This window comes from Vigna unguiculata, chromosome 7 (genome assembly GCF_037176805.1).
Source record: "Vigna unguiculata cultivar grain cowpea cultivar isolate G323 ecotype 2 chromosome 7, ASM3717680v1, whole genome shotgun sequence".
Taxonomy (NCBI): Eukaryota; Viridiplantae; Streptophyta; class Magnoliopsida; order Fabales; family Fabaceae; genus Vigna; species Vigna unguiculata.
In genome coordinates, this window is record NC_140798.1 from 11763006 (window position 1) to 11780086 (window position 17081).

Consider the following 17081-nt stretch of genomic DNA (forward strand, 5'->3'; position numbering starts at 1 on the left):
GGCGAAGGGTCCGGGTTGTAGGGTGAGGGTCATACATTGAAGTATCATTTCCTGGTTAAGATGTGGTGTACGAAGGGCTGCTTTACTGAAGCGATCGATGAATGTTCTGAGTGGTTCATTGGGCTCCTGTTTGATACCCAGTAAGGACATGGTGGTGGTTTGGTGTGGGCGGCTGCCGGCGAAATGTGTGGAAAACATGTGGGAAAGGGTGTCGAAGTTATCAATGGAGTAGGGTGGGAGGGTGGTGAACCATTCTAGGGCGGGGCCTTTGAGTGTTGTGGGGAAAGCTTTGCAGAAGACTGCGTCTTGGGATGTATACAAAGCAACGTGTGTGATGTAAACTTTCAGGTGTTCATCGGGGTCGGTCTCGCCAGTGTAGCGGTCGAGGTTGAATGGTTCCCATTGGATTGGGAGAGGGGTGTTAGCGATAAAATCTGTGAATGGGTGGCGGCGTCTGGGTTGGGGCGGGGGGAGGATGTGGGGTGGGGGTGGGTGGTTGATCATGGTGGGAAAGGTGGAGGTGATGTTATGAGGAGGGATGTGGGTTGTGGGAAGATACGGGGGGTTGTAGGGTGGGACGTATGCGGTGTGGAGAGTATTGGGTATGTTGTGGGGAACGTGGGTGGTTGAGGGTGCTGTAAGTCCTGGGTGACCGGGTGGGAATTGTTGGGGGTGTGTGGTGGTAAGGGTGGTTTGTTGGGTGGAGGTGAAGGTGTGGGGGGTGGGGTTGTATTCACTTTCTTCCTCTGTAGGTTGGAAGGCCGGAGACTTCATAGCTTCAGAAGTCTCTTTGGCTTTTCCCTTCAGGTTGGCGTCAGCCTCAATCTTTCTTCTGAGGCGGGAGTTTTCTTGTTTAAGCGCTTCCATTTCTTCAGCACTGCGCTTCTTCAGGTCTGCAAGCTCCTGTTCCATCTTCACCTGGCCGTCTAAAATGGCGGCCAAGTCAGGGGTGATGCCGGAAGGTCCAGAGGGACCAACATCCACTTGCTTGCTAGCTCCAGCTTTGCTACGGGTAGAAACCATCTTCAGAGAAAAACGGGTACTAAAGGTGTTCGTCTCGTGCCCCACGGTGGGCGCCAATTGTTCCTGCAGAAGGACAAATAAGATAAGTTAGGCACGAGTGTCACCCTACCCTGTAGTCCGTTATCTCTTCAGTTGGCCTCTTCCCATTCGATACATGTCGGCTTGAACCCAGGAGGGGTTACCTGCAGAAGAATCTCCGAAGCTCAAGTAAGTCAAAGCTCTCAAAGAGTCAAATCAGCAATTAATGAATGCGTACCTTTAAATGATGGGGTCCACGTGTATTTATAGAATATTAATGACGTTTGACCATTGCATGGGCCGGGTTTTGACTTGGGCCCCAACTTGGGCCATGAGTGGGCCTGGGCCCCAAAACAGGCCCTGGAGGCTTATTGAAGGCGGGGCATTGATGTTGGTTAACCTTCTAGACAAGTAGTCGGTTTCGACCGGCTACCTGGCTAGATGGCTTTATGCCGATGGTATCCGGGTACCAGATGCTAGGCGGTTTTTTATTATACATATCCTTACTAGTAACTCGCTACAAAAATTGTGCAAGTCATGGTGGTTATTTTTTTATATTGCGATGTTTTTAACTGTCATTATTTATGTGCGTGATGGTTTCCGAAAATGCCATAGATTATGCTGCCAAAAAGTATAATATGACGGTTTAAAACGAACGCTACAACACCCACCATTTTATACATTATATAAAATGATGTTTTAAAAATGGTAAATAATAGCAGTTAAAACTGAGATAATTTTTTATTAAAAGAAATTCAATAAAAAAGTGGCACATATAAACACCATTATTCACATTATATTAAAATGTTGATAATTGTCAATATTATAATTAATTCTTAAATGAAATACATCATTATCAACTTTCATAGTATTATATTATTTATTATTAACCACCTATGTTTATAATTTTAAAATTCAATTACATTTATTTCTAATAATGAAAATTTAAATATATAAATATATATATATATATATATATATATATATATATATATATATATATAAATAAAAGACAATCCAAATAAAATGAACAAATTTTTTTTTTCTATTGATGGATCAACAAATCCAAAGTACACAAGAGTTCAAATATATCAAAAAAATGAAATAGACAATAATAAGAGTTATTCATGGGATTGAATGAGTTTTTTTCAATAATTGAGAAATTACTTTGATTAGAGGTGAAAACTTTGGTTAATTAGATTTTTACTTGATAAAAGAGGTAGCAGAATAAACATTATTAGGCATAGTAATATTTAATTTAAAAGTTTATTTGGTTAAATTTACTATGACTAATCTAAAAGGTACTTTCTTTTAAGTGAGAAGTTATTTTGGTTAAAAGTGAGGATGCCAACAAACACTACTGTAGAATGAGCTTTCCACGATAGTTAAAACAACCCTCCAACGACGATTTTTGAATCGTCGTAGATGTCGACGATGTTAAAAGTCTGACAAAAATGACAAAGATTAAAACAATCATCGTTAAAAGCCTCAAATGATGACATATGTTCTTGAACCGTCATTAAAACTCATCAAAACAAAAGGAACAAAAATTAACGTGTTGCATATCACAATAGAATTAATAAAGGCAAACTTACCAGAAACAAGTAAACAAATCCTTGAATAAATATAAAGTACCAACCATAGGTGAAGAGGAGACTCATAGCTAAGGTTTTGCGGTGTGGTGTAGAGAGCTTCGTAGAGGATCCTCGCAACATGGTGTAAAGAACTTCATAAGGAGCCTCGCGACGTGGATTTTACAGTACAATGCGACAAAAACTTATGGTGTGCTGCTTGGTAGTGCTTCATGACTGGTAGAGGTTCGTGCGAAAAGGTTTGCGACTAGTGAAGCCTCATGGAGGTTCACCATTGGCGGTAGTGGTGGCTGTGAAAATGCAAGGGGAAGAGAAACTGAAATTACAGGGGGAGAGAAAATGAAAGTGTAGAGGAAAGAGGAAACACTCAAATGAAAGTCGCGCGCGAGAAAGGACATCCTTTTTTTATGAAAGTACTACATTTGGCGACGATCTCTATATAACTGTTGTTATTTCTTGTTTGTCACACTTTTAACAATGGTTCTCTAGATAACCATCGTCATTTCTACTTCAAACGATGATTATTTAGACAACTGTTGTTAAAAAGTTTACAAAAGTTGCAATATTTCAATTATGCACTTTTTTACCATGGTGGCTTGTTAAACATCGTCAATCATTGTCGTTGAAAGCTCTTTTTGCACTATTTAAATTTTGAGAAGTTACATTGATTAATTTGATGTCTAAGAGAATAATCAATTGAATGATAATCCTTAGAAAACAAATGATGAATCCTATTTTAAAAAAGCAATGAACCAATTTATTTATATTTTTATTATTGTTTTAATCCCTTTTTATTTGTTTTGCAATTTTTTTTTCTTTTTTTCAGATATTATTTTTTATTTAACTTCTCATTTATTTTATTACCTTTCTTCTTTTGTTATTTTTTTTTGTTGTCTAACCTTTTAGCACATTTTTTTATAAGACCTAATTTGTTAGAAATCTATTTCGTGTTAATTAGAAGGTGACTTTGGGTTATCTTACCCATATTAATATTTTTCGCTACTTTGAAAACAATTAATTAAATTTTTATAAATAAGTAATTTGACCCTTTAACAACAATGTTACCTTTTGACGCAAACGAGTGTTATTGATGATTGAAATGAACTTATGTGAAGGAATGAAAAAGAAGTATCATTATCATACTTTTTATCAAGCAAAATCACATGTGAAAGGCAAAAATTGCACAAAGGCTTGTGTTGCTTTCATTTCCCATGCCTAGACTTTTTGATCTGATCTTGTAACCACCATGTTCCTTCAAGATCCACATTGTACCTTTTGGACATACATCAAGACTATACCAAAAGGAATAAGAGGGTACTACAAACTTGGTGACCTTGCATACAAGCAGTGATTCCTTGAAGACAAAAATCCTCTTCCACCTTTGCGGCAACCTCTTAAAAATTGTTGCCACAAGTTTATTCTATCATGACACGCAACTGAACCAAAAATATTTATCAAAAGAAGGAAATTCAAGTGCATTTTTCTAATGTGGAAGAAAAACCAAGACAAGTAGAAGGCAGAGGAAGAAGAAAAGTTAAAGAAATCTCTTACTTTAATATAACAACAACAAACACATAATATCCATGATTTATTGAAGTTGTTATAAAGAAGAGGATGAAAGCATTAGAAGACCAACAAACAAAAAAGTTGCAATGATTTGCTAAATCTTTCACAAATGAAATGCAATATTCTTTTGCCTAGTTGATCCAAACCCTCAAAGTTCCCTTATCCTCATATCCTTAACTAGAGCCATCAAAACATCAAGAAAAATGATGCACATTACTTTTGTTTTTATGTATTATTTTTGTATGTCATGATATGCATAATCTATTATTGACTAATCTATTCTGTCTCATTTAATGTAAATTATCTCAGTGATTGTAAAATTTATAGACTACATTGTTTTGCTAAGTAATAAAAAGGGGGAGAAATAGTACTGAAGTATATGATTAATCTGAAGACTAGATAATAAGCAACAATCTAAAGACTGGATACTAAGCAATATGATAATAGAGAATTATAATGCTTAGTTATTATCCATTACTCTAACATGTCTTGATAAACATTCAACAAATTGGTGTGTTCTAATAAACAACAAAGTTAACAAATTATCAAAATTAAATTAACGATATACTTGAACTAATATTTGCTATCATTTGAAATATCTTTTTGATTTTTTCATACTCTTTTTTTTGTTTTAATCTAGTAGTACTTTATGAAACTCTGAGCTGCTTGTTATGTTTCATCTACATACTTTTATCATCATAAAAAAAAAGGGAGATTGTTAGAACTAGATGTTGTAAAATCCCATTAAATGATGGTGTTATTAATTGGGTTTTGATGATAAAAAATCTATAAAATAGTAAAGGCATAAGTTAAACTGATTCTAGTATGCAAAACCCAGGCTTGTTAAGTAAGAAAAGATTGGAAAATGTATGTGCACAAACTAGTGAAGTAAGAATAACTTATGAATTCATTAGAGTCTATGAAAGAATATATTGTTAGATGCTATGTAATAGTCTAACATATGCCAATCATAATTGTTTTTATTATATACTAAATAACATGTGTTTATAAGTTAAAAAGCAAGCTCTGTCAAGAATGCAAAATAAATGAGTTTCATTAGTATCATCTACTCGTCCTTACCTCAAGTATCGTCTACTCATATCATCTACTCTATCCATTTCAAGATATTGTGTACCACTCTTAGACACTTAACAACATAGTGTCTACTACCATCAGATGCTTGACAACACAATGTTTATTGTAAGACCTTTGAATAGTAGCTAGTGATAGAGTAGCTGAGTCAAGAGTAGATGAATGCATGGTTATGTTGGTTAGACAAGTTTAGAGTGGTTAGATGAGTATAATGTTAGATTACCCTCAGTGTTAGACGAGTGTCTATTTGACAAGTGGAATGTTAGACGCTCAAGGGTGTTAGAAGTTATGTGTGCATTAGATGCTCTAAGGCGTTAGATGTTGTGTGTGAATTGCATGCATCATGGTTTACGTGCATGGTTGAGCTCATCAGACAAGGCTTTGTGGCGTGGGTGAAATTGAGAATATGGATAAAGGAAAGACACATGAAAGATAGAGAAATGATATGAAAGGAGAATATGTCGTGACACTTTGATATTTGTTGTCCTTTTCGGGGATACAAGTTGACAAGGTAATGATATGGTACTATTTTACTTTGTGTGAGGGAACAGGTTTAGAGCACACCAATAAATACTGTAGAAGTTGTGACAAGTGCCGAAGGAGTGGAGGTATATACAAAAAGGCATGAGTTACCCTGAGGGGAATAATAAATGTGTAAATATTTGGTTGCTAGGATATGGATTTTGTTGGTCCATTGTCTATTTAACATTAGAATGAATACATATTAGTTGTAGTGGATTATGTGTCTAAATGGGTAGAAATAAGGCTTAAATAGTCATTTGGTCCTAGGTTTGGTCAACTTTTTTCAATTTGGTCCTAGCTTACGAATTGTTCTAATTTTCATAAATTTCTTTCAATCAAGTCCTTTTCCTTAACGTCGTCAAAATTGTTAACAAATAATGTACACGGTGGATTGTTCTTGTAACGTGATGCACTCTGTTCACTGTTTGTTCATTGACGTGGCTTTTTTGGGTTTAGGGTTTGATTTAGATTTGGGGATTTTCTTCCATTGAAGATCTAAGGAGGTTGTCCATTGTGTGCATTGTGCATTTTGTAACATCCCGACCGGATATTATTAATTTAAATAATTAAAAAATGGATATAAGTATAAAATCGCATTTATGATAATTCCTTTTCCCAAAATGCGGGAAAATTTAAAACTTTATTTCAACGCGTCAATTATAAAATCCATACGACGTTCAATTATTACAAAGATTAATTGTTCATAATATTCATTACAAAATAGTTCATGAAGAAAACTAGTAAAAACTCCCATAGCTGGCCCCACTCTGAATCTAAGCATCCACGTGCTCACCTACATCCACATCTGCTCCCATGTAACGAGTTACATGATCATCGCCAAACACACACAGATAGGGTGAGCTCGAATACAAGAAAGATAAATACAAGATAAGTAATAAAGCAATTCAAAATATGACCTAGGTTAGCACCCCAATCCTCAATCCTCAACTCCCAAACCTTATGTTCGACGCATCTTGATACTACACCCTTTGATGAGTACATTGATCGATCTTTGCTGCATGAGTGTCTACTCGCCCCTCTGACTACAGGCCACCGCCTAATAGTCCACACGCGAGAATAAATTGCAACAACCACAATTCGCGACACCAAGTGGAGTTCCCCAAAACGAACCACAGTTTGTAGTTATCCCCAGACTACCAAACTCAATCAGTTACACTAAAGAGGGCAATCTTCCGGAACCTCATCGTACGAACCACAATCTCGCACACTCCATTGGACATCCAAAACCACCAGGCTACAACCTAGAGTGGGCATGTGTTACCCCAATACATGTTACACTTGTAACTGGGCCCCCAGCAAAGCATCGCCTCATGACCTCCATCCAAAGCGGTGCAGGAATCCTCCTCGCGATCCAACACTGCACCCAAAACTGCTTGGTGCAATCCTCGCGTCGCTAGGCAAAACTTGGATCCAAACTGCTTGGTAGACACCTCACATCATTAGGCGCTATACGCTTTCCAGAGCCTTTACCAGATCTTTTCCGCTTGGCGGGATCACATTTTCCGCCAAGCGCCATGCGTTCCAAGCTTCTCTATTTTTCCTTTATCACCTAACAGCACACCCCAAGCCGCCAGGCAGCACACCCCAAGTCGCTAGGCGCCACACTAGTAGCGTCACTGCTACTGATTTTTGGCACTTTGAAGCAAGTCCCAAAGAACCTCAAACACTATACATACGATCTATAACATGAAATATGCTTATCTAGTCATAATAACATGACTGGATCATAGTCCAACACAATCCTAAACAACCAAACAATATACAAAAGCAGGAAGAATACATAACCATTGTCCCAACTATCGCATGGGGCAATAAAATAGTAATAATGATAATAATAATAATAATAATAATAATAATAATAATAAAAACAACAATAACAATAATGATAATAATAATTATAATAAAATGAAACAATACAAATAAAAAATAATAATAATGAAAATAATAATAAAATAAAATGAAACAATAATAGTAAAACAATAATACTAATAAGATAAAATAATAATAATAATAATAAAATAATAAAATAATAAAAATAAAATAAAGCAATAATAATAAATGATAATATAATAAAATCATAAATAAAATAAAACAATAATAATAATAAAAATAATAATAAAATAATAGTAAAATAAAATAATAATAATAATAAAGATAAAGTTAATTATAGAATAAAATAAAATGAAAATAATAATACTAATAATAAAAATAATAAAAATGAAAATAGTAATATTAATAATAAAAATAATAATAAAATAATAACAAAATAATAATAATAATATAAATAATAATAATAATAGTAATAAAACAAAATTTTAAAAATAAAAATAAAAATAATGAAAATAATAATAAAATAAATAAAACAACAATAATAAAACAACAATATTAATAAAATAAAATAATAATAATGATAAAATAAAAAAATAATAATAAGACAATAATAATGATAATAAAATCACCAATAAAACAAAACATGATAATAATAACAATAATAATAATATAATAGTAAAATAAAATAAATAATAATAATAATAATAATAATAATAATAATAAAGATAATTATAAAATAAAATTGTACCACACCTAGCCGATCCCACTAGCATATATCACCCTTGACCGACACCTATGTCAGTCAAGGCTGGGAGACTAGTGTACCACACCAAGCCAACTTAACAAAATAATAATGAAATGATCACTATACCTATACACCAAAACATTCAAGTAACCGGCCTAGTCTCGGCTGACCTAAGCCTAGCCGGCCTGAACCGGTAACATAAACATCTAGGGGAATAACTTGCCTAAGACAGCATGTGGGCAACACAAACCGCCAAAGGAAGTAGTCGGTTTAGGCCGACAACCTTAATACACTTAGCAAAATCAAAGCCCCCTGATATTCAATGAACCCACATACAAGAGTAGTTCACTGTGTACATTATTCTGTTAACGATTTTGACGGCGTTCAGGAAATGGACTTGATTAAACGATACGAAATTTAGGACCACATTGAAAACAAATCTTAAACTAGGACCAAATTGAAAAGAGTGGACCAAAACTAGAACCAAATGACTATTTAAGCCTATAAACAACTACTATTCAGATGGCTAATTAGTGATGGAGGCAACCATTTCTGCAATGAGCAGCTCAAACGCATACTTGACCATTGTAATGTCAAACATAAGGTGACTACACCTTATCATCCTCAGAATAATGGACAAGTTAAAATTTCAAAAAAAATAACTTAGTAATTCTAGAGAAAACAATTTCTAATTCAAGGAAGGATTGATCATTGAATTTGGATGAAACTCTATGGGTCTATAGAACAACATTCAAGACATCTATAGGTATGATCCATACCATTTTGTGTATGGAAAGGCTTGCCACTTACCAGTGGAGTTTGACCACTAAGCATTTTTGGATTTTAAAGACTCTGAATTATGATTTAAAAGTTGTTGGTGAGAGGAGAGAATCTCAGATGCATGAATTGTAAGAGTTGAGAATGCATACCTATGAATCACTAGCATTTACAAGAGAAGGATGAAGGCCTTTAGTGATAAGAAGATCTTAAAGAGTAGATAATTCAACCAAACCAATTATTGTTGAGGCTGTTTCTAGGAAAATTGAAGTCCAATTGATTTGGACCATTCATTGTCAAGATAGCCAAGCCATATAGAGCTATTGAAATTAAAGATCCTATGACAAAGAGGAGTTGGCTTTTGAATGGATAGAGACTCATGAAATACCAAGGTGGTGACTTTGTAGGACTACCACAAGGACAATATTAAATGACAAATGATAAATAAGGCATCGAGATAAAGACGTTAAGCAAACACTACTAAGAAGCAACCCAACATAAATAACTAGTTTCTTTTGATTTATGTTTTGAATTTTATTTTATATTTTTTCTTAGTTAGGATGCCTCTAAAATAGAATAAAAAAGGGTGAGAATAGTAGGAGATGATTGGAAAACTAAAAAAAAATAAGCGGTTACAATTTGAACAAAAACAAAGCTTTGGGCTCTTATTGAGGTCGTACCCAACCAAATTAAATAGATAAATATAGTACTCAGGAGTTAACCCAAGGTCGTCTCCCAATGACCATTGTTTTCAATCAAAGCTTTCCAAATTAAACAAAGGGGGAGGTGGGATGGGTTGGCAGATTCACAATTTCAACACAAAATTAAATTGTTAATTGCCGATTTGATAAAAACGCATTGATTCTCTGATTCAAATAAAATTCCACCTATCACAGATCACCAAATTAAGCATGCTATCTAGAAATTCTTGTGAAATCGTAATTAAACCACTAAACGAGAATTAACACGATTTCATCACATCATTTAATCATAACCACTGATTAAGCATATATGAGAACATCCAAAAATAGAACCCAAAGACATTAAGCATGAATTCAAGTCTATTTCAATACAAGAATGAAAACCCAAACATTAAGCATGCCCATAATTCGTATCCAACAACCAACCACCAATTAAAATGATGAAAAGCAACATAAAAAGCGAAAAATATGCACAAAATCTTAAGATTTCATCACATTCTCATCAAAGAATCAATACTGCAAATTAGTTTTCCATGGGACTCGAGTTATAGCATAAACCAGAATGAAAACGCATCATAAACAAGGGGAAATGGAATTGCAATGTAAATTATCAAACCAAAATGTGAAACCCTAACATGGGTGTGGTCCAAAATGCACCAAAACCTCAAAATAGAGTGGCGGCCATCAATGGCTCTTCCAAGCTCTCCAAAAATGCGAAAAAGAAGATGATAAAACGAAAATGAGGGTTCTACCATTAAAACCCTAAACCCCTAACGTGGTCATATCACCATAGAGGCCTAAATTTAGAAAAATGCCATTATGGGGTGCAAAATTATATAAATGCCACTATGGACTGAAAATGCTAGCCCAAACACTAAAGTGACATGGAAATGACATGGATTGACGTCACAATGATGTGGTAACTCTCTCTTCATCTTAGAATTAATGTCCAACCTTCAAAATTGCTTCACAAAAATACCTACAAAATAATTAGAAACAAAAATTAGAACAATTAATGTTAAATTAATCAAAATTCAGAATAATGACCCAATGAAGCCCAATTGATGAAAATGAATTAAAAATAGACAATTAAGCACTAAACATCCATAAAGATGAACACAAAAAGGCAATGGATTAGGGAAAAATAATGACTCATCTGGCTTGAGCACAAAAATCTAGTGTTGAGCCACTATCCTCTAGGGCCTTTAAATGATGTTTAAAAATTTGAAGTTTTAAAATAGACCTTTTATATAACCACTCTCATTTTAAAAGCTCATTTCAAAAACTTCCATTTTCTTTCTGCCTTCTCTCCTTTTCCAAACCTCCAATCCTCTCAAATTCTTGAAACTTCCATCAAACCTCTCACTTTTCATCTTCATTCTACAAGTAGGTACAAAAGTTTTCATTATTCACTTTGTCTCTGTAAAAGAAAAAACCTTTTAGTGTTCGCTCAAACCCATTTTTTTGGCTTCAGGATCCATTGATGCTTCAACCTTCTTGCATGTAGGTTTTAGGTAGCTTCTCATTGTGGATGATGAAAATCACTATAATGCAGATTTTGGAACTGATTTTACAAATTACGTTAATGGAAAGTTTCCATTTTTTTTACTTGCATGCTTCCTATTTTTGTGCGAAACTAATTTTTGGTTTCATGTGCAGAGAATGCGAACTACTCATGTTTTTAATTTGTATGAAATATTGTTAATAATTATGCATGTAACATTTTTCTTTGAGGAAAACCTAAACGCAACAATAATTGTGTTTAACAAGTAGAAAGATGAAATTGTAATGGTCAAAATTGCTTAAATGGACCCTTTTGAAGAAGCAAATTCCACCCCAAATGCATATAAAATAATAGTGATTCTGATAACCAGAGCAAAAGTTATGGTCCTCTGAAGTTTCACTAAAAATCAGTCCAAAATTTTTTTGAATCTCTTAACTCAACTGCTCCAGCTATTTTTCCTATCAAGTTCAATGTCTTAGAAGTGGGGGGAAAAAATTTCAAGTCAAAACAAGCACCGTAGCTACCAGAGCAAAAATCCAGAAGTTAAATGCCAGATTCGGACACTATTCATACACTAGATGACATTATTCATGCGCGTCGCGACACTATTCACATTACACTACACAGAAACACACAGAAATGGAAACATGCATTGAACTTAACACAACATTAACATCACAATGAACATATACCAACTCAACCACACTTGAACTACACACACACACACACCAAAACACGAAATACAAACACTGAAAATTTTACTTTGAACAAAACGATTGGTCCCCGGCAACGGCGTCAAATTTGATAGAGGCCGTACACCACCAAATTAAAACATATTAAATGCAGTACATGAAAGTGAACCAAGTCGTCTCCCAACGACCAATATTTTCATTCAAAGCGAAATTTCTAGATGAACACAACAATAAAACACAGGGGGGGATTGGCAGACAGATTCAGAATGCTAATGAACAAATTAAATTAAATGCTATAGTGATTAAAACTGTATTGACATCCTTGATTCAAACGCAATTTCACTTATCATAGGCCATCAAATTAACACCAACTTGCCTTATCTCAATCCACTAGATAATAATTCACTAAGCGAAAAGTACAATCTAACTTCATTATGCAATTAAGCAATGCACACATCCTTAAATTCGTGACAGCTAAGCTACATATATTAAGCATGAACGTATCTTAACCAAAACATATGCAATTACTTTGTAAATTAAGCATTAACAGACTCACCACATGCATTCCACGAATTCAGAACAAAAACATGGCAGATTTCACAAAACAAGCACAACCTCAAAGCTTCATTGCATTCTTCATCAAGAAGTCAATACACGAATTTAGCTAGACATGGAAATGAGCAATTAAACACTTCAAAACTGGAATCACAAAAACAGAACCAAGAACCCTAACTTATGAAATCTGAAAAAACAATGTAAGAGCAAAAATAGAGATTTCAAAGCTTAAATGGAATGCAAAACGGTGCTATCATATATAAATGTGAAGACCCCATTAATGGGTGTTGTTCTAGTTGTATAAAACCCACAAAACGAACTGCCCAGCCAAGAAAATGAATTCAAAACGTAAAACCCTCAATGGGTGCTGTCAAATATGCATAAAAACGGTAAAAATGAGCCAAAAACGTGAAAAACCACAAGGGGCACGTCCATGGAAGCTTGGAGAACGAAAATGGAGGTTTTGAAGAGAGGTTCAAGATGATGGAGCGGCTGGTCCCTTTTCATGCAGACCTAATTCGTGGTCATATCACCCCTGCCACTCATATTTACAAAACTGTCACTTTGCCACTTAGATTTACAAAAATGTCACTCTGGGCCTCAAATGTTGACCCATTGACTTTGCTGACGTGAAAATGACATGGAAATGATGTGGCAATGATGTGGAAAGTCTCTTCAACTAAATATTAATGTCCAAGCTCCAAAATTGCTTCACCCAAATACCTAAAAATAATTAAAAATAAAAATTAGGCCAAATAATGTGAAATTAGTCCAAATTCGGAACAGTGGCCCAATAAAGCTCAACAGATGAAAAACACTCTAATGATGAACAATTAAGCACTAATCAACTGTCTAATGGGTGCACAAAGGCTAGTGGAATGGAAGAAAATAATGACTCATCAGGGAGCTCTTAGTTATCTTGGGTTCAACTTGATGTTGCACAATTTTCCACTTGGCATTAAGGTTAGAGTATCAAAATCTAACACTATATTTGTTTGATGTTTTGTTAAGTTGAGAATATGTCATCTTTGAGTTATCATTGTGTTTACCAATTTTAAATTTCATTTCCTCTGTCTTGTAAGTCTTTAAATGTGTTTAGCTTTAAATTTTGAGTCATATGTCATATGTTTAATTGAAGTTTTTCATTCCTTGTTTTCCAAGTATTTGAAATTGCATGATCAAAATGACTAGTTCGAGTATATATGTCTTTGAATTGATTGGTTGACTTAAAACTATGACCTAAGTGTTCAAATACATATAGACACCTTTCTTTAACTTGTGCTAAGCTAGAATCTCAACATAGACAAAATTTTCAAGGCTAAAAACCAAAAAGTCGAGAGCTAAATGTGCACCTTAGTGAACTCAAAAATTGCAAATCATGATGCATTATGATTCTAGCTTGCATGACTTGAGTGTTTGATGTGTGTGACAAATTACTTCCATCATTATTTGGCCCTAGTCTTCTTTAGTATATGCATGATTGATTGGTCTTTGCGATTGCATGCTAAAAATACTTTCCATAGAGTCTTCTTTCCATGCTTTGTTTGAGTTAGTCTTGTTGCTAGTTTTGTCACATAATTTTCTTTTCATAGAGTTTACCTTTCTTTATTTTGTGTTTTTCTTACTTTTCATTAGGGTCTTAAAAGTTTTTTCATTTAAGTTTCCATTTCTTGCTTTCTTATTGTGTTGCCGAATCATCAATCCTCTTGTGTTGCTTTTCTCTTGATTTTAAGACTTAGAGGATTTTGCACTAGGAGGAGCTTGAGTGATTGCCTAATCTTTTGCATGTTGTGAAGAAACCCAAACACTTTGATAATGTTTTTTTAAGTGTTAATTGGTCTTGATTTTGAGCTTATCTAACAATTTCCACTTTTTCTTATCTCAGTTTTGAGTTGCTTTGGTGTATGGAACCTGAATTGAAGGAGATGGAAGGAGAATCCCCAATTAATTACACACCAAGCCAAGGAGAAGCCTTAATTAAGCAATAAATAAACTTTGGACCAACTTTGGTGAGGTTGATTCAACAATTGTTATTGTCTAGAAAAGAAACCATAAATCAAATCCTAGAAGTTAAGCAAGAAAGTGAAAGACAACTCAAGGACCAAATCCAAAGGCTTGAACTAGAGAGACAACAAAGAAAAGTGGATAGGCACATAGAGAAAGAAGGGAGCTAGCTAAAAAATAAGTTAGAGAGGAGGCTAGAAGGACAAGGGCTTCTTCAGCCAAGGATTCTTATGGTGGAGGGCGAATAAGTATCATTATAGAGGGGATGAAAGGCATAATTCAACACTAAGGAGGCCACCACCTTTAATCAAGATTCCCAAGTTCAAAAGAGATAATGATCCCAACATCTACTTGGAATGGGAGTGTTAGGTACTTATTTTTCCATGTTTTAGGTAGTTAATTGTGTCTTTCTTAGCATAATAATCTAGTTAAATAGTTCATTTTAGGCTAGATTCCTCTTTTGTAGTGATTTTTACCTCTTTAGTAGAATTCTTGCTAATAGGTTGTTTTTAAGCATCTTTTTAGGGTTGTTCAATAGTTTTCAGATTTAGCATCTAAGCTTGGCATTCCAATCAGTTAGAAGTTTAGTTTGGTATTCATAAGGAAAAACAATCTAGTTTTCTAGCCTAGTTTAGGTGTATTTTCATTGGTTTGTTTAGCTAGGCTGTGTAACTTGAAGAGCTGTTGTAAAAGTGAACACAAGGTAGCGACAAAGAGATATTCTAAAGTTGATCAAGATCAAATGATGGAGAAAACAACATCTATAAATAAATTGTACAATAGTTTTGGACCAAAATTTGAAATGTTGACTTTTTGGTTGACTTTTTTGGAAATCAGTTTCTGTGATTGATTATGGTTTTGTAAGCTGTTTGAAAAGTTAAGATACATTTTTGGAAGTTAGAGAACCCTAGAAGAGGGTTAGAAGCTGAATTTTTGGACCAATCTCATGTTACACTTATTTAGTAGTTAGCTAGTTAGCTTAGCCTAATGAGGTAGTTTTTCTTAGCAACTAACACTTTAACTCGAGTTGTGTGGCTTTGGCAAAAGTTTCTACAGGTGAGGCAGTGATGCAAGATTGGCTGGAGAAGGAGCACACATAGTTCACAGCAAGATCAAAACTGAAAACCAGATTTCAACTTTCACATGCTAAATGGTTGACCAAGAGTTGCCTTTCACATTTTTGGGTTCCAAACGGTGCCAAACATATGGGCGACCATTGAAGGTGCATTTGGTGGCTTTCTGAGTAGTAGTAGAATCCTTGCGATACTCAAATCGTGCCAGCTAGATCAAAGTTAAAAGTGTTGTTTGGATTAGTAGAGTTAAGTTGGTTTTGGTTATTTTGGAGGGAATTCTAAATGGTTTTGGTTAGAAGTTGAGTTAGTTAACTAGTGGTAGTTAGTAGGTATACAAAGTATAATCTGAATTAGGTAAAGAATACAATTCACATATTAGAAACTTAGTTCCAAATTCAGTTTTCTTTTCTCTCGACTTCTCTCTCATCTTTTAGCTTGGAGTTCAAGAACCTAGGTGAGATAGGTTCAAGTTCTTCATGGATTTGTAATTACATTCAGTACACTCTATTTGATCCATGCTTTTTCTATAATTTTCCATCATTTATCTTTGTTGTTTTGCACTCTACTTCGTTACTGCTAATGTTATATTGTTTTCATTATGTTTTCCACTATTTTAGCTTGAGTACATCTTAAATTCGAGTTGGATCCAATTTCCTTCCATAAATTGCTATGTTTTTGGTTATGGAGTCATTCCACTAACCTAGTAAAGATAAAAAAAATGCCAAGGTTTCTGTGTCAAACCTAGTCATTGGAAACAAATTTGGTGATAAACTTGAGTTTAAGTGTTCTTAAGCATTTTCCTCTGTAATTCTCGTTTTTGTGTATGAATTCTATGTTTTTCTCGTTGTGAATGTTTCATTTTTGGTTAATTTAGTGGTATGAATATGTGAAATCATGAATTTTAGTCTAAAAAGCAGAAAATCAAAATAGGTACAAATGATAATGAAAACCGTTATTATTGTGTTCTTCAGTAGAAATTAGGGTTCAAATTTTGGGATCTTCGTTTCGACTGCATCATTTGCTTTCGCTCTTATTCATGTTATATTCTTCATCTAGTGAAACATTCTACACCATTATTTCATTCATTACATCACTTAACATCTATTGCAATTCATGCTCAGCGTCTTAGGGCTCATATGAACTCCGGTTATGTGAGAATGTTGACTTACTGATTTTGATTGCATTTTGATGTTTCCTTAGGTTCTGTTAAGTAATAAACATGTGTATTACTTATTTTAAGCAATTAAATTACGTTCCATTCCATTGCATAGTGAATTATCTACCTCATGTTCATCATGCATTTCATCAAACACCTTATGTGCATCATGAGTTTGTGAGGATTTTTCCTCAATTAGTTTGTTGGTTT